This window comes from Neofelis nebulosa, chromosome 9, assembly GCF_028018385.1.
Source record: "Neofelis nebulosa isolate mNeoNeb1 chromosome 9, mNeoNeb1.pri, whole genome shotgun sequence".
In the NCBI taxonomy this organism is placed as follows: Eukaryota; Metazoa; Chordata; class Mammalia; order Carnivora; family Felidae; genus Neofelis; species Neofelis nebulosa.
In genome coordinates, this window is record NC_080790.1 from 130,538,013 (window position 1) to 130,555,635 (window position 17,623).

At 50.1% G+C, this 17,623-nt stretch overlaps 1 long non-coding RNA gene across 1 annotated transcript; it reads left to right on the plus strand.

Moving 5' to 3' along the window:
- Positions 1-1,899: 1,899 nt before the first annotated feature.
- On the plus strand, positions 1,900-16,754 carry LOC131485933 (uncharacterized). The gene is made up of 3 exons (XR_009249091.1): positions 1,900-2,137; positions 16,141-16,306; positions 16,626-16,754. It is a non-coding gene; the product is annotated as an uncharacterized LOC131485933 (long non-coding RNA).
- Positions 16,755-17,623: the final 869 nt, after the last annotated feature.

Sequence of the window (17,623 nt, forward strand, 5' to 3'; positions counted from 1 at the left end):
CCGTGCCGAAAGCAGTGTGTGGGGACCGCTGTCACAGGCACAGTCATGCTGGGAGAAACGGCTTTGAAAGGTGGCATCTGGGAGGAGGTTCTGGAAGAGGCAGCATCTGAGCAGAACTCTGTAGGGTTGATTTAGGGCCATGCAGAAATTCAAGGGGACCGCTTGGAAAAAGGAAGCAAATGAGCAAAGGTTTAATGTGGTTCCATCTGGCCAAGTAAGAAGGGAGACGAAAATTATTCGGGTTCTCTAGAAAAACAGAACCAATAGGAAATATAAAGATCTGTATGTGAGGAGATTTATTATAGGAATTGACTCATGAGGTGATGGAGATCCAGAAGTCCCACAGTCTGCCCTCTCTGAGCTGGAGAACCAGGAAAGCCAGTGATGTGATTCAGGCCGAGTCCGAAGGCCTGAGAACCGGGGGAGCCGATGTCTGGGGACAGGGGAAGGTGGATACCCCAGCTCAAGCAGAGAGCACATGGGCCCTTGCTCTACTGTCCTGTGTGGGCCCTAAACAGATGGGATGGTGCCCACCTGCACTGGCGAGGGCGATCTTCACTCAGCCTGATTCACGTGCTCCCCGTTTCCAGAAACACCCTCACAGACACACTCAGAAATAATGTTTTACCAGCACTCTGGGCATCCCTTACCCCATCACGCAGACACAAAAATCTCTTATCGTGAGTCTGCTCCGTGTCAACCTGACAGCCAAGTGCATCTCCTTAAACCATGCTTAATTTCCTAACAAAGACAATGACTAAGTCCTAATTCTGCCTAACATGATCCAGCCCTCCGGGGCACAATCCGGCCACGTCTCCCAACTTTCCTCCTCGCAGGAGGCTGAGGTTCAGACAGTTGACGTACCCCTCAAGTCCCACGGCTACGAAGGGGCTGCCTGGCCTTTCATCTCAGTTCTGTTGGGGGGAGGGGGGGGGAAGCTGCCCAAGGTGGGTTCAAGCCAACTTGTAGCATGTGGACTTTATTTTATAGGCAATAAAGTCATTCTTTCTCTTCTTAAGCCATAAAACTTCGTCGTCTTTGCACGTCTGTTTTGAATTACACATTCCAGTCCCTCGAATCTTTTGATAACAACTGTCCTTAAGGGAGAGGTTGTGCTCGTGGTTTGGAGAACGTAACCCGCTGCAGCACAGGAGACGCCTGAGGACTCCGGACACCTATACGCCGGGGTGTGCAGCACGTATATTTCGGCGTCCGAGAAACCGTGGCTTGTGAACGCTCTGTCCATGGGCCGACGCAAGCCATGGCTTAAACTCCCTGGCTTTGCTCTGAGCAGTAGGTACCAAAAACAAATACATATTTGTTGAAGTTCTGTTTCATTCTGTTTGGATTCCAGGTGTTGAGATACAGTCGTGTCTTTTATGTGATGCTTTTTTTTTTTTTAAAAAAGGTGCTTAAATCTTTACGGTTTAACAGCCATGGAAAAAGTCTTGACGTATTTTCAAAGGGAAAGAGGTGGGGCAGGAGGGAGGTGACAGAGATAGAAGGCAGAACTGGTGCAAACCAACCTCACTGGAGGCAACCAGGACTTCTGAAGGGAAGGAAAATCAGCTTGCTTTCCATTTGAGCGTTTATACAATCCGGGACACCCAGAGGGAGCCTGTCTGTGGGGCAGGAGTGACCCTAGGACTCCTCAGGGGGCTCCAGTGCACAAGAGGGTGACGGCACTAACAACAGCAGAATTGCCTTCCAAGGTTAGTCCGCGCTTTTCCAGAAAGTGCAGTGTCTCCCTACCTGCCTCGGCAAAAACAGCCACTGGTGCTCTTTAAAAAGGCAGGTTTGGGGCGCCCGGCTGGCTCATTGGGTAGAGCGTCGACATTGGGTGTAGAGATTACTTAAAATCTTAAAAATTAAAAAAAAAAAAAAAAAAAGGCAGGTTTAAGGGCCCCATCCCAAACCCGGTGAGACAGAATGTCCGGGAGAGATGGTTAATTGAGCAATTATGGGCGAGTTCCTCAACTCACACGGGCCTCGGTTTCTTCATCTTACAGTAGTGACAGGAAGAGCACCCAGCCGTGGGGCTGTGTGAACATTTAATCGGCATTCAGGTGATGAGCTTAGCAGCGTGCTGGCACCCGGTCCACACTGTTACCTGCTTACCTCCCGTTTTCTGTTCCAGGTAAGGCACAACTCTGCAAAGTCGCCCTCTCTAACCTCCATCTCAGGAGGTGCCCAGTGGTGGCAGTCCCTGCAGAATCCAGTCTGCATCTTGATCGAACCTTAATCAGTACATCGCACCCGTTTCACGCGTTGGTGACACTGCCGGTGCCATCCCGTTGGCCGACCCTTCACCAGGGGGAGTAGCGTTTGTATGCTTGGGTTCAGTCTGAGATGGTCAGCGCCTCTGAGAACTGAGCTTGGCCCTTCAGCAACATGCATGGGGCCACTTAAACGTGGATTTTTTTTTTCAACAAATATAGCACAGTACTGCAAGTTTATTTCTCTTCCTTGGAATTTTCTTTTCTTTTCTTTTTAATGTTTATTTATTTATTTATTTATTTAGAGAGAGTCCCACACAGGTTCCGCTCTGTCAGCACAGAGTCAGATACGGGGCTCCATCCCACGAACCGTGAGATCATGTCCTGAGCCGAAACCAAGACTGGGGTGCTTAACCGACTGAGCCACCCAGGTGCCCCTCTTCCTTACGATTTTCTTTTTTTTTTTTTTTTTTTTTTTTTTTTTTTAAATTTTTTTTTTCAACGTTTTTTATTTATTTTTGGGACAGAGAGAGACAGAGCATGAACGGGGGAGGGGCAGAGAGAGAGAGGGAGACACAGAATCGGAAACAGGCTCCAGGCTCTGAGCCGTCAGCCCAGAGCCCGACGCGGGGCTCGAACTCACGGACTGCGAGATCGTGACCTGGCTGAAGTCGGACGTTTAACCGACTGCGCCACCCAGGCGCCCCTACGATTTTCTTAATCACGTTTTCTTTTCTCTGACTTCATTGTTACGATACAATATATAATACCTGTAGCATGCAAAGATACGTATTAACCCACTGTTTATGGTATTGGTAAGGGTTTCCAGTCAACAGTAGGTTATTAGTAGTTAACTTTTTGAGAGGCAGAAGCTATACATGAATTTCCAGCTGTGCAGGGCCGGTGCCCCCAACTCCCACATTGTTCAAGGGTCAACTGTACATAGATTTTGATTGATCACCCTCGTCTCCCCGTGAGCGCTCACTCTGGGCCAGAACTGTTCTGGATTGTGGAATTAAAGTAGGAAAAACACAGTCCGCGCCTACACGGAGCTCACACTGTCACAGGGGAGGCAAGTAATAAACAAAGCCAATAGATAGGTCCAGAATCCATCTGGTCCTTTCTTACTGGAAACAGAGCTGGAAGAAGGGAGGGAGTGGCAGAGGGAACGTCAAAGGCCCTGAATGAGGGGAAGGGTGTTGGTAGATAAGGTTAGGGAAAGGAGGAAAGATAGAGGCTCTCTGGAGGCTATTGAGAGAAGTTTGCATTGACTCTAAGTGAGATAAGAAGCTTTCAGGGGGCTGCCACCGGCCACGGGACGTGGTCCCAGGTTGTTCCGGAAGCTTTCTGGCTTAGAGTCAAGAAGAGGCTATAGAGGGGCAAGAGGAGAAGCAGAGAGAGCAGGGAGGAGGCTCCTGCAAAAGTCCAGCCAAGAGATGGCGGCCACTTGGTCCAGGGGAGGAGATAGGAAAGTGGTGGGAAGCAGTTGGCTTCTGGAGATATTTTGGACGTCAGGCCAACGGGACGGGATGTGGGTGTGACAAGCAGAGGAGTCAAGGATGATGCCAGCAGTAGTCACCTGGAAGCTCCAAAAGCACGGGCAGACAGACCTTGATGAGAAGGCGTGTGGAGAGATCAGGAGTTCGATTTGTATTGCATGAAGTTCGAGATGCCTAGTAGATAGAAATGATGAAGGGACCAGGCAGGCAAGTAAATATATGCATGGGTTCAGGGGAGAGACGGGGAGATGACAGCGTGAAGGCCACGAGCGCTAGGTGGTGTTTAAAGCCGTGACGTTGAGGGCTGACCTGGAAGAGTCCTAAGGAGAAGAGGTCCAAGGCCTGAGCCCTGGGGGTCTCAGCATTTAGAAATGGGGGCCAGTCACCCAGGCGTCACTAGAACGCAGCAAGGGGCCGGGCCGTGCGCATGCCCTTTACTTCCGCGCTCGCCGGGCAGGTGGAAGGTCCCACACGGACTCACCTTTTAAGGGAAATTTAAAAACAATTACTCCTCTTTTTAAAGTAGAATTTGGGACAGATGGCCGTTGGCGTCTTTGACATTTCATGGGACCCTCGTAATGCACCCCTGGGCTGGGTGAGGGCCCCCTGTGTGGGAAAGAGTTAAGACACACGGGGCTCCAGATCTGTGTCACCACTTCCTGGCTGTGGGACTAGAGACAGGTCCCTACACTCAGCGGGCTTTCATTTTCCTGGTCCACAAACGGGAGACACTAAGGGTTCCTATCCACCTCCTCAGAAGGAAATGACATCAGGCCTACGGAGGCCTTGGCTTTACACAGTCAACGCTCCCTGAATGGCCGCCATTATTGTGGGAACAGAAGGCAGAGGGTCTGCGGGGCTGGGCGGAGAGCCCCGGTGCTGTGTGAAGGAAGGGGAGGGGTGTCTCTGGACCCGGGGCTGCAGAGGAGCAGATCAGATTACTCCACCCCTGCAGCCCTCAGACCGGGCCTTCCCAGACCTGCCTGGGTGTGGGGCTTAGTGCCTGCAGGCTGTCCAGAAGGTCTGCCCTGGGGGTTACACCTCTAGCTACTCATCCTGAATGAGGCAGCCGTGTAGAGGTGGGGAGTGACGGGGAGACAGGGTTCACAGCAGACTTAGGGCCTCGGATGGCCAGAGAGGGTAGTGATGCCATGAATGGAAACAGAGCGCGCCGAAGTCAGAGAAGCAAAGACAGATGATCATATTTAGGAGACGAGGAATTCCAAGAGAAATGAGAGGAAAGGGAGTGTCCGAGGAATTTTGGGATGCGGCCACCTCTTGTCCTTAAATCACCTCTTCAGAGCAGCTCACCAGCGGTAAGTACAAATGACTCTGACCTCAATTAAATCTCAACTCCTCTGGGTGGACAGACCGCACACTTCCAGCTCAGACTGCCCTCTGATGGACGCCTCAGCCGCACATCCTGGTCCCTGAACTCCACGAGAGAAGGAAAACGGACACCCAGCCTTTCCCATCCAGTTATCATCCTACTTTCGCGAGCGCTCTGTGAGAGACTCCTGTTTCCCAGGTGGGGAAACGGAGGCACAGAGAGGCTGAGCACCGTGCCCCAAATCTCAGTCGGAGGAGAGCTAAGCTTGGAGGCCAAGTTCTGGGCTTCACTCACTAGACTCAGCTGCCACTGGAGGTGACAAGAATGACTTGGTCACATGGGACCGGACGTTCCTCCCAAAGGGGCCGCCAAGGCACCCAAGTCACAGTCCCTTTCTTACGCGACTTAAGACCCAGTCTTAAGGACCGAGGTTCAACTCTGAGACAAATACGCTTGTTCAAAGCCTCTGCTCCTGGTTCTGGGCAGGGCCCCAGACCAGTCAAGGTAAAAAACTGTAAGGCCGTTAGAGGCTGATAAAAAACCTGGGGACCTCGCTGGACAGAGAGTCAGGAGGCGGTGTTCTTGGCCACGTCTTGAACTCACGTGTGACTTCCAGCAAGCTCTTCCCTGGTTCGGCCTGTTGATCAGCAAAAGGAGGGGGTAGGTTCAACAGGGCACTTTCCGCCTTTAAAACCTGATGACGATGGGCACTATCCCTCAGGAGGGCAACTTTGGCAGTCCCTACACATTTAAATGTGCACACCCACTGATTTCTTGAAACGGGTCTAAGAAATACAGAGGTGCACGAGACAGATGCTTAGGATGTTCACTGAAACACTGAGTAATGATGACTTAAGTGTCCACCATCACAAGACTGTCTAAACGAGTTACAGCATACCTACACCTTGGATGGCAACGCAGCCTGGAAAAAAGGAAGAAGGAATGTAAGTAATAATGAAGTGTCACCATGATATATTCATGAGTGAAACAAGAAAGATTTGTCCAAAAAAATATGGTATGTGCACATTGGTGTATGTATAACGAAAGATCTAGGAGGAGAGCAAAGGGGAAACTTATTTTTCACCTACAGAATGCTTTACTTTCTTTTATTTTTAATTTTTTTTTTATATTTATTTACTTTTGAGAGAAAGAGAGACAGAGGCATGAGCAGGGGAGGGGCAGACAGAGAGGGAGACCCAGAGTCCGAACCAGGCTCCAGGCTCCAAGCTGTCAGCACAGAGCCCGACACGGGGCTCGAACTCACACACTGCAAGATCATGACCTGAGCCGAAGTCAGACGCTTAACCAACTGAGCCGGCCAGGTGCCCCTGGAATGCTTTACTTTCATAATAAAAATTATTTTAAAATCTTTTACTCAGTAGAGTAGTGTACATAATAAAAGGGAAGTCTCATATGGATTCATGTAAGCGTTCAAGTTCTTGAACTACCAGAATAACCCGATGAGGAGAGATCTGCAGTGTTGCACAGATTCAGGTGTGTGCCCAGTGCTTTACACGTCAGCTACAGCTGCCAACCTGAGGGGTGGCCCTCTTTGACAGGTGGGGAAGGGGAGGATTTGCAGACTGATTTTCGAGGCTCTTTCTACTGCACACAGGACTGAACCCTTTGGATTCCTGCAAACCCATTTGTGTTCCCGTCTTTTGGGGTCTCATCCCCAGGTGGACACTTAGCAGACTGTATGGTAATCATGGGCTCAAGGGCAACACTCTTCAAAAGGGGGCCTCTGCTGAACCTTAACTAAAAAATTGGGGCTTACATTTTATAGGTCTTTGGGATTTTTTTAATTTCATTCTTTTTCCGGCAATTCATTTTTATTATATTTTACAAAAATATGCATCTGCAGTGATTGGAAAATTCTTTAAAACCTGGTCCTTCTGGGGGCGTCTGGGTGGCTCAGTCGGTTAAGCATCTAAGTCTTGATTTGGGTTCAGGTCATGATCTCGCGGTTTGTGAGTTCAAGCCCCGAGGAGTCTGCTTGGGATTCTTTCTGTCTCTGTCTCTGTCTCTGTCTCTCTCTCTCTCTCTCTCTCTCTCTCCCCCTCTCCCCCCTCCTCCCCACCTCAAAATAAGTAAATAAACATGAAAAAAAAATTTTTTTAAAGCTGATCCTTCGGCAATATCTCTGAGAAGCACCGGGCTGCTGGAGAGAAGAGAGTTGTCCACACTGTCACAGGCACTCCATGTTTGGCATCTGAATGAGCAAATCGCTGAATGAATGTGTGTGTGAATGAGCAATAATAAGGCACAGGGAAGAAAATGCCCAGAATCTCGGTTTCTCATTTAGGACCATGCAGAGGACCATGCAGAGGGTGAGAGCTTAGGACTTCAAGGTCATGGCCAGACTTGATAGGAGCATCACTAAATGCTCACTCTTCTGACTTTAATTGTTTTTTTAATGTTTATTTATTTTTGAGAGAGACAGCATGAGCCGGGGAGGGGCAGAGAGAGAGAGAGAGGGAGACACAGAATCCGAAGCGGGCTCCAGGCCCTGAGCTGTCAGCACAGAGCCCGACACGGGGCTCGAACTCACGGACCGTGAGATCATGACCTGAGCCAAAGTTGGACGCTTAACCGACTGAGCCACCCAGGCGCCCCTCACTCTCCTGACTTTAAATATGGAGCTGGGAGATCTTTTTCCCCAGGGCATGGAAATGACCCACCAGGGAAAAGTAAGGTGAGGGCCACGCACAAATAAAAAGCAGCATTCACTGCTCATGATTATAAAGTCAGACGAAGTTTGCAGACTAAGATAAACATTCTCCTTACCAGCCTGAACAAGTAACAGGAAACACAAGCCACATGCACAAAACTCTTATTTTAAGCACTGCTGTTTAAGAGGAAACTTTTGGACCATTTACCTCAGGGCAAAGAAATTGAGGAGTGGGCAGGGTGCCACCCTGGGGCACAGGCTCAACTGTGAGGGAAACGACTTTAGCCTGAAGTTTTTGCTTCAGAACATGGGCAAAAACTCCCCAGTCCAGAAGGCTGCCGGGTACACCTTGCTCCATTTTGAAATTTCCCACAGGTGCTCTCCAGAAACAAATAGATCTTCATTATACTCTCTTTAGAGACCTGAAACTAGAAAAATGACATCTGGGGGCTCCTGGGTGGCTCAGTCGGTTGAGCGTCCGACTTCCGCTCAGGTCACGATCTCGCGGTCCGTGAGTTCGAGCCCCGCGTCAGGCTCTGGGCTGACGGCTCGGAGCCTGGAGCCTGCTTCCGATTCTGCGTCTCCCTCTCTCTCTGCCCCTCCCCTGCTCGTGCTCTGTCTCTCTCTGTCTCCAAAATAAATAAAAACATTAAAAAAAACTTTTTTAAGAAAAATGACATCTGCTCGTGCAACAGAAAGCAGAGTCAGAATGGCCCCGAGTCCTAAGCCCTTCCTCTGTGGGTGCAAATGTTTAGACAGACCCTTATCTTCCCCAGCTCACCTCGGTCTCCCCACGTGCGAATGGAATGATTGCAGGACCCGAGTTAACACGAGGAGTAAATAAGAGAATGTGCGTAGCGCAGTTCGCTCAGGCCTGACATGGCGCGAGTCTTCAACCAACCCTAGCTCAGGGCTCTCTCTAATCACCGACCAAAGTGCAAGCCCAAAAGAGTCTTGGGCAGTGACAGGTGCCATTTATTCAACCCTGGCCCTGGGCCAGAAACAATGTTAAGTGACACGTTTACGGTCTGGTGGGATTCTTGGTACAACTTCCGAGGTAGCTACTCAGTATCCCCTTTTAGAGACGGGGACTCAGGACTTGGACAGCTGTGGGGTCCACTGTCCCAGCTCCACCAGCCCAGAGGCAGCCAGGCAGGAACTGAACCAGGCTCCTCCCCAGCTGTGCTCCCGATCATCACCCAGCTCTCATGCCCTTGACTTCCTGGGGATGAGATCGTGGGCATCGGCTTTGGCTGGCTTTGTTGTTGTTCTCAAGCCTTCATCATTGGTATGATTTTACAAAAACTTGGCATTCCCTTGAATTTTTTTTAAAAATATGTTCAGTTCTTAAATGTCCCCGGGGCGTGGGGCAGGGAAGGTTTCCATAAGTGATTTAGTTCTCTTCTTAATGCTGAATTTAATAAGGCAAAGTCACTGGATCTCCATTAACAAGTTGAGTTGTTTGTTGGTTTATTCTCATTTTGGAAACTCCTCTCCATAGTGAACCACTCTCCCTCCGCTGAAAAAAATCCCATGAGGAATTCTGATCAGATGCCGGGGCTGTGGGGCAGATCCCCTGGGGAGTATCAAGTTTCTAGAAGGCTCCTAGAAGGCAACAAGTCTTGCAACCTGACTCTTAAGTGACTTTTTACCTGTTGGATTATCTCAGGGCAAGGGGAAAAGGACACAGGCATGCTTTCTGCTTCCAAGCATAATTATGTATTTCATAAAGGAAGAGAGATTTGGGGGCCAACAGTTGAAATTCACTTGACCCTATAGAAGGCCACAGAGAAGGGTGAGAGCCCCAGAACCCAACTGCCATTTCTGCCCCTTGTCTGTGTGATTCTGGGCAAGTTACTTAACTTCCCTGTAACTCTGTTTGCTCATCTGTAAAACGTGGGTGATAACAGTAACAGTGCCTAAACCCATGTTTCCGTGAAGACAAGATAGGGTTTGCCAGAGACCGAGAGGCCTTCCCAGAACCCTCAGGGATAAAACCGGGGAAGTCCCAGGCAGACCAGGGTGAGTTGATCACCCCAGGATGAAATGAGAGTACGGTCTAAATGCCTTAGGAACAAACTCTTGCACGTTTGCTGCCCCATAGTCTTGGCTGCCCCGTAGCTACTGTTCACGGCTGCCTCCAGCCACGGCTGCCACGGTCCTCGTTTATTTATTAGCCGCTCTGTAGGGGCCTTCTGTGTGCCTACAACACCTCTGATACCACACCCCCCAAGTCCCCAGTAAATGCTTCTTGCCGTTCGCAGAACAAGCTCCAAGAGAATTTATCATATGCCAGGCAAGCAGCTTTTCAGCAAATCTTTATCTCCCTCAACCCTCAGGCAGCATCTAACTTGCGGGTTAAAATGGAGAAAATGCTCCGTGGTGACAGAGGCAGAGACGGGAGTGACGTGTCCATACACAAGGGACGCCCAATGATTGCCAGCAGCCACCGGCAGCTAAGGAGACAGGCCTGGACCATTCTCCCTCGCAGCCTCCAGACGGAACCACCCCCGGCAGCACCTTGATTTTGCACTTCTGGCCTCCAGAACCGTGAGAGCACAGACTTCTGTTGGCGGAAGCCCCCTCGTCAGTGGCACTTGGTTACGGCAGCCCTGGGACTTCACAAGCCAAGGCCAGACCTTCACAGGCTCGTGTCCTGACAAATGCAAGGGCCTGCCTGCCCTTCACTGGTCTCCCTGCCTGCCATCTGTCTTCCCGCAAGGCTGGCTCAAAACACCAGCTTCTGGGGCGCCCGGCTGGTGCAGTCGGTGGAGCGTGCGACGCTTGATCCCAGGGTTGTAAATTCGAGCCCCACTTTGGGCATGGAGGTTACTGAAAAACAAAATCTTTAAAGCAAAACAAAAAAAAAAACCCCACCAGCTTCCGACTCCCGGGTCAGAAACACCCAACAACACCCAATGCCTCGAGCACACTTCCCGAACTTATTTGAGGGTCAGAATCCCACAGATGGTAGTTAAAATTCCAGGTTCCCTGGCCCGGCTCCAGACCTCCAGAAATGGGCTTGCAGAAAGGGAGCCTCAGGAATCTGCATCTTTAATGAACACCCGAGATGATTCTTAACCTCAGGCACAACTGGGGGCAGGCTGGCCCACAAGATAAAATCCAGACGAGATCAAGGATCTTGGTTCAGCGATTTCCACACCATGGCACCAACCTCCTATCCGAATGTCACTTCCCAAGGCCTTCCAGGCCCTCTGTGCGGCGTGCCTCATGGTCCAGCTTGCTCATCATCCCCTACACAAGGATGCTTACGTACCTCGAGAACGACTCTGGCCTCGCCACTTTCCTCCCTAAAACTGCTCTGCATTTCCTCCCGCTTCTAAGTCTAGAATCTAGAATCCGAATGATGCCACAGACCTTAAAGTTGTCTCTGATTATTCGGAGACAGGCTTCCAGTGAACTCGGGGTAAAACCCAGACTCCGCATCATACCCTGCAGGGCCCGGCCCGGGCCACCTCCGGCACTCAGTCTCATTCGGGGCCGTTCTCCTTCGGCCGCCGTGAAGTTCCAGGCACGGGCTTCCCTGTAATTCCTCAGACACACCACGTTTTTCCCCGCCTGGATCCTTGACACATGCTCTTTTTCCCGCGACCAACACCTTATACTACTAAATATCACTCCCTTAGAGCTTTCCCTACAACGAATCCTAGGTAGAATACACACACATACACACACACACACACACACACACACACTTCATTTACTCTCAGTCACCACACTCTGTTCAGTCAATGGCCAACACCCAAAAATCAGAAAGTTTCAGGGGCACCTGGGTGGCTCAGTCGGTTAAGCATCCAACTCGGTTTCTGCTCAGGTCGTGATCTTGTGGTTCATGAGTTAGAGCCCCGTGTCAGTCTCTCTCTGCCCCTCCCCTGCTTATGCATGCTCTCTCTCTCTCTCTCTCTCTCTCTCATTAAAAAACGAAACAAAAAGGGGCGCCTGGGTGGCGCAGTCGGTTAAGCGTCCGACTTCAGCCAGGTCACGATCTCGCGGTCTGTGAGTTCGAGCCCCGCGTCAGGCTCTGGGCTGATGGCTCGGAGCCTGGAGCCTGTTTCCGATTCTGTGTCTCCCTCTCTCTCTGCCCCTCCCCCGTTCATGCTCTGTCTCTCTCTGTCCCAAAAATAAATAAAAAACGTTGAAAAAAAAAATTAAAAAAAAAAAAAACGAAACAAAACAAAAATCAAGAGGTTTCACATAAAAATGGCCAGGCTCTTAACGAATTGGAAGCGCTGCCCGTACAGAACCCGCATTCTCCCACAGCCACACAGAGTGGAGGTGAGCCCTTTGCTGGAGCAGGAGGCCTCTGCAAGCCTGCCCAGGCCCTGCACCCCTTTCACTTACCTGCCTGGGACATAAACAACCGCCTTTGCGACACTTCCTTGCCCCCCTCCCAAGTTGGGCTCGCTTGCTTATCATCTGTCTGCCTTGTGGAGAGAGATGGCTTTATTCCCCGGTGCAGCCCCAGCGTCTCGCCCGTGCCCGACACCTAGCTGGACCTCACTAGACATCAACTGATTAAATGGGTAAATGAATGGATGGATGTCCTGCCTCCTCCCTGTGTCCCATAAGCCATACCATTCATTTTGCCATTTAATTATCCCCTTCCCTGCATCACTCATTAATTTGCTGCCCCCGGTGCCTCCCTCCTCCATAGAGCTTATGAAAATACAAATCTGATCCTTTCATCGCCCAGTTGTAAACTTTTGAGAAGTCTCCCGGCACCAACTGGGGAAAGCATAAACTTGTCACTGTCACGGAGGCATCTGAGGCCCTTCTCATCTGGTTTCCACCTACTTCTCCAGCCCCCACCTCACGAGAGGGCCATCACCCAGTACGCCCACACCCCACGCAATGGCTCAGGGAACACGCCATGTTCTTTCCCCACCCCCACAACTCTGCAGCAAAAGCTCCCTTTCCCTGGAATGCCTCCTCCCCCGTCCCACACCCGCCCCCCCCATGCTTCTAGCAAACTCCTACTCATTCTTCTGCCCTAGCTCTAACCAAAGTCACCTCACTGTGAAACACTCCAGAGCCCCCCAGGCTGACTTAGTCACTCAGTCTTTTCTGCACCCCCCCCGCCTTTCATACCCTGGCCTTAGCCGTGAGTAATGGCTCAAAATAGCAGCTGGTGTCTTCCGAGTGCCTGCCGTGTGCCAGGCACAGAGTGAGCTTTATCGCTTTTAATCCTCACGCTCATGCTGAGCCCCTGCCTGGAAGGAAGCCTCCCCCCTACCCCCCTGCCCCTACAGCGCCCCCCCCCAGACACAGGGGATCACTTTCTTCCCTCCAGCTTCCTTGAGAGGCCATCCCTGCCACCCCATGTTAAATTTTCTTTCTCTTTCCACACCTTACCCCACCCCCAGGCCTCCCCATCTCCCTTCCCTGCTTTAATTTTCTCCCTGACTCCTCTCACTAACACACACACATTTTGATTAATTAATTTGTGTATTCTATCTCTACCCCGTGGAATGTCAGCTCCAGGAGGGCAGGGATTTTGTCGTGTCTCCTTTATGACTGCCTGCCTACCGCCTAGAATCAGTGCCTGGCACGTCATAGCCACTCAATAAATACTTATTCAAAGAGGGTAGATCTTATGACTATCTTCAGTTTATTCCCAAGGGGAGTGGCCTTTAGAGAGATCAAGGTGAGTCCCACAGAGGGCTGGTGGCTGAGCCGAATGTGATCTCTGGGTGGTCCATGCCCAACAGCCGACCACTGCCCTTAGCTGCAGTGGCCACCGCTTCCTGAAGACATCTCTCCATCCCTGACTTCTCAGTTAGACGTGGAGGCAAGAACGCTTGCCTTGGAGTTCTTGCCTTGTCCTTGGAACTCTTGCCTTGTCTTGGAACTCTTGCCTTGTCCTTGGAGGCAAGAACTCTATTCGTATTTGTGTTTCCTTGCCTGGTCTGTGGTTGGTGCCCAAGGATGTTTGCTGAACCAATCTGTTACGTGAACTGTGAAATGCTAGATGGTAGGAATCGTATCTTCACTTTTTATCCTTTATCTCCACGCGAGAAGCAGTGTCCTATACATAGAGGCTTTCCTTATTGCACTAATGAATTGTGTTATGGCCATAGGTAGTAAAAGTAATTAGCAATAATGACAATAATAGGCAACATTTATGAAGCCCTTAGTCTGTGCTAGGCCCTGTCCTAAGTGTACAAAGGCACAGGAGTGAAGACAATTAACTAACTCTCTTATGATCCTCATTTCACAGATGAGGAAATGGAAGCTCAGAGAGGTTAAGAACTTGCCCGAGGTCACACAGCTAGGAAATAGCAGAGTGTAGGATTTGAGTGTTGGCACCTAGGAGTCACGTGCTTAGCTACTCTAGGCTGCGTCCCAGCCTCTCTAAGAGAGATCCATGAAAAGGCCACCTGTGTGAAAACTGGAGTGGCTTATTACACATTTTTGTTTTATTTTAAGGGATTTCTTGAAGTTCCTCCAAAAGCTTTGGTAGGTAGGAATCATTACTTGCTAAGTAGTAACCACCAGTATACATGTTGTATTTGATGGTTGGCAGAGTTCACGTACAGTTTCTCATCTGATCCCTACAACAATGTGATGAGGTGGCCACTGCCGTCTCTCATAGAAGAGGAATCTAAGGCTCTGAGCGGTTAAAGGAACAAGGCCAAGGTCACCCAGCCGGTGAGGAGCAGAGCAAGGGCTCAAGTTAACATCTATCACTTGAAAACCTGAGGACTTGAGTGTTTCCAAATAGAAAGCTCTTCCGGTGTTACTTAAAAGTCAATAAAATAATCCACGGGAAAGCACTCGGCACGGCTCCTGGAACCAGGTAGGACCCTCATAAATGTTAATTTTGATCGTCTTCTCAACACCTCCTAGGAACTGGAATATTTTAGCTGATGACTGCAGCCTGCCTGTTGAGCCTGATGGAAAGATTACACTTTTCATTCTAGTTCGTCCCTGGTAATGTTGAAATGATGATCAATCTCTATTATCCCTGGGGTGCCATAGAATGTTAAGAGCTGGAAGGGATTGTGGAGATGAGCTCATCCAGTGCCTGCATTCACAGATGGAGAAATTGAGTCCTAGAGAGGGAAAAAGTCAGAGGGCAGACTTCTCAAGAGCAGGGCTCTTGCACTGTGCCTGGCACATAGCACCTCCCACAAAGATGGGCTTTTACTGAAGACAAGGGCATCTAGCTTCTTAAAGGCTACAGGAGATAATTCATCAGTTTCCTGAGCTTTGAGCACATCCACCCCACCCCCACACAAAGTACCAAAGTGTTAGAAGCTAGTAACCAGAAAACCGATCACGTGACTTCATTCCACCTCTGCTAAAAGGCTTAAAATGCTTTGGTGAGTAGTCTGAGATTCATAAACATACACTTCAACTCTTTCTCAGAGAATTATTAACCAGCTCCCTCTCCATCAAAGCTGGAACTTGAGCAATCAAGGAGAAAAAGAGCAGGCAAGAGAAATGTCTTGAATAAAATCTTTTTTTTAGTAAGAAAACTTTTTTTTAAATTTATTTTTGAAGGAGAGAGAGAGACAGAGCATGAGTGGGGGAGGAGCAGAGAGATGGGGAGGCACAGAATCAGTAGCAGGCTCCAGGCTCTAAGCTGTCAGCACAGAGCCCGACGCGGGGCTCGAACCCACAAACTGTGAGATCATGACCTGAGCCGAAGCCGGACGCTCACCTGACTGAGCCACCTAGGCGCCCCTTGAATAAACTCTTAACACCAGTACATATGATTTCTTGGCACCTCTCTCTCCGCCCCCCCCCCCCAGAGTTGGAGGATGAAGGAAAGAAAGAAGTGTTATTGTATAAAACATGAATCAATAAAACTAATCGTGGAAAAGTACAGACTCTTTCCACTCACAAGGTAGGTTCCAAAAGAAAACAGTCGTGTCAAGTTGGAGACGAACTTAAAGACAGAAAGTACTGAAAAGGAAGATTGCAACAGAGATGTAACCCTCATTGGTTTTTCCAGAGGGCAGAGACGGGCTGGAAGGACACAGTGTGTGGCTGTGATTATCAGCGGTAGCCGATTGCCAACTAATGATTTTGAGAACCTGTAATTTACCGAGTTTGTGTCATACCTTACTTGTCTTGCTAACTCACTGGGTACTAATTCTCCAACGCATGGGACTAGCTTTTATTCCACACGTAAGTCTCGAGCAGCTTTGGCTTGAGGATTTGGGGGTGGGGAGGGCTGATGGAGAGAAATGAGATTAGGGTTCGGTCTTGGAACTAAAGAAACAGAAATATAAACCCTCTGTGCTGTTTCTCTGGGCTTCATGCTTCTCAAGTAAGGCTGAAATGCAGGCCCTGACAACGCACTTGTGGCCACAGCAGCTCTTGGAATGAAAGGGGTCCCCCTCCTCCACAACACGTTTATCAAATTCAAACTATCCTCCACATTCCTTCCTTACACAGCTCAGGCGCACCTATGACGCAAGCCTCAGAGCAAATTCCACTCAGGAGATCCAGGAAGCTCTGGCCTGGCCCTCCCTTCTAGAAAGGAAAGTCCAAGAGGGATGCCACACCCAGAGGAGGGGAGAGAGGACGTGACAATACCTCCAGGAATGCAGGGCCCACGCAGGTGTGTTGGCATCCACGAACTTCCTTTTGAAAAGGGCCTGATAAATCAGGACGGATAACAGGAATAAAGCTCAGCCAGCCTCCCAATAATCACTCACATTGAACTGGGGCCCTGGCTTCCAGGGCATGGCGACTGGGGAGAGGAGGGTGACAGCTGAGAATAAAGGTTCCTAAAGGCTGTGACAGGTTTTTCTCTTCAGCGGTCTTAAAGTGGGTTCCCTGGGTGTCCCTGAGACCTTTTTAGGGGATTTCTCAAACCCAACACGATTTTCACAATACTAACACAGTCACTTCCTCTTGTCACCCTCGTTGTCTCACAGGTATATACAGTGGTGTTTTCTGAAGGGGCATGACATGTGATGATTATCACCCTGATGACTGTTGGAAGGTGTGCTTTTGTGTTCCTGTGTTTGGACATCGATGAACAGTAAAAGACGTGAGGCACATAAACAAAATGCTTGGGGGCCTCTATAATTTTTAAGAGTGTCAATGGGTCTTGAGACCAAACTGTGGAGCTGCCCGCCTCATTTCCAGCGCATGTTGAGTCACATAGCAGGTGCTTCCGAACAGATTAGAGGTGGCAGGCCTTATTACTATTCTGCTTGGGGTGGAATCCTTTCCATCCCTTCTTCTACCCAAAGTGACCATAAAAACCTTAAATTCCCTCACGGACACATGGTGAACCGAACCCCCTCCCCCACCGCCAGGGGGAAAGACGGGCTTCTCACCTTGGAGCCCAGGTGGGGCAAAGTTAGCACGGGGAAACCACACTCGCTCCACGCCGGCCCGGGGCAAAGACCTATCTGGGTCAGGTACCATGCTACCTGCTGAACAGTGAGTTGACGTGGTTGATGTGGTCCCTGCCTCCTCATTGCTTTCGTCCTGGGGCGGGGCCAGATTACTCCAAAAACATGAAAAAAACCCGAAACCTGCCACACACGTGCTGACAAGGATGTACAAGGTGTCAGACGGGATCTGAGGTAGGTAGATGGTGAGGGGAAGGCCCTGAGGACTCGGGTGGAACCAAGCACCCTAAGCAATTCGTCCTGGCCACGGTTAGGCAGGGTATAACCGTTCCTGCCCCCAGCCCCAGGTGGGCACAGGGGAGGGGTCAACAGCTCTTTGTGAGCCGGTCCCTGGTGGGTCCTTCTGGGGGGGGGAGGGGGACTTGAGGGTCTTCTCCCCACTTCCTGGGCACGGCCAGTGCTTAACAGCGTCCCTTTGAGAAGAAACCTGCTCTGGGGCATTTGGAGAGAAGGGTTCAGTCTTTTACCAGGGACACAGCTCTATCACTCCGGTGGGAGAAAAGGACATTGTC